The sequence below is a fragment of the Hipposideros armiger genome, unplaced genomic scaffold (genome assembly GCF_001890085.2).
Source record: "Hipposideros armiger isolate ML-2016 unplaced genomic scaffold, ASM189008v1 scaffold_1124, whole genome shotgun sequence".
In the NCBI taxonomy this organism is placed as follows: Eukaryota; Metazoa; Chordata; class Mammalia; order Chiroptera; family Hipposideridae; genus Hipposideros; species Hipposideros armiger.
Genome location: NW_017732474.1, coordinates 325795 through 326929, shown reverse-complemented (window position 1 = coordinate 326929; position 1135 = coordinate 325795). Strand labels below are relative to the sequence as shown.

Sequence of the window (1135 nt, the reverse complement as noted above, 5' to 3'; positions counted from 1 at the left end):
TATATATATATATATATATATATATATATATATATATATATATATATATATATATATGGTCATGGGATGTGGACTACAGTGTGGGGAGTAGAGTCAATAGAATTGTAATAGATATGTATGATATTGGGGATGGGGGGACAGTGGATTGGGGGAAGGGGGCTGTCACATTGTGAGGCGTGAAAAGTATAACTATTGCATTGTTTTGTACACTTGAAACAAAAAAAAAGACAACTGATACTATTTCACACACACACACAAAAGAAAGAGATGGTCCTAGGGACTGGGAATATGATGGCAAGCTCAAATAACCACAACCCTTGCCCTCATGGAGTTTTCATTTGACAAACAAAACCAAGGGAGGGTCTGCACATCCATGAATTGCAGCCTAGCATAAAACAATCTATACCTTATGGATATCATGGGACAAAGTCAAATGGGATGGGCAAAGCTCAAAATGATAGAATAGCTGCAGGAATTAGGAGGAAAGACCTGGGTCAATGGCCATGGGGTCATAAAAACAGCAGTAATAAATGAGTATTATACTCACTTTATAAATGTGGAAACAGAGAGTTACTGAAGATCACCTGGCTAGTAAGCAGTAGAGATAGGATTTCAACCCAGAACTGACTGAACTCCAGAACCCATGTGCTTTCCAGTGCCACCACACTACAGGACTGATGTCTGGCACTAGGAATCTCAGGAAACGAAGCAAAGAGCTTGAAGTATCCTCACATTTCTTTACCAAAGCCACTGAACACCAGCTCAGTCCTTCTTGCTTAGTTCTGCCTGCTTCTTGATGATGGGGCTAGGATATGGCTTTGAGATACATATATATTTTTTCAACTTTATTAAATTTATTTGGGTGACATTGGTTAGTAATATTACACAGGTTTCAAATATAAATTTCTCTATATTGCATTGTGTGTTCACCACCCAAAGTCAGTTAAAGGATATGGTTTTCATGGGGAGGGAGGAATGAAAATCGAGTGACAGGCCTCCAGGAGTGTGCTATGGACCATGGCTGAAAAGAAAGAGATGGTTACAATTGTATAAAACCTCTGGGCTATAGGGCCAGCCGAGTGGCGCAATGGTTAAGAACTGGCTTGGAACGCCAGAGGGCCCCGGTTCGGATCCC

General features: G+C 40.4%; 1 protein-coding gene across 1 annotated transcript in view; it reads left to right on the top strand.

Annotated features, from left to right (window-relative positions):
* Positions 1-1135, top strand: part of TRPC5 (transient receptor potential cation channel subfamily C member 5) — a 176909-nt gene that overhangs the window by 82025 nt on the left and 93749 nt on the right. The window lies entirely within an intron of this gene.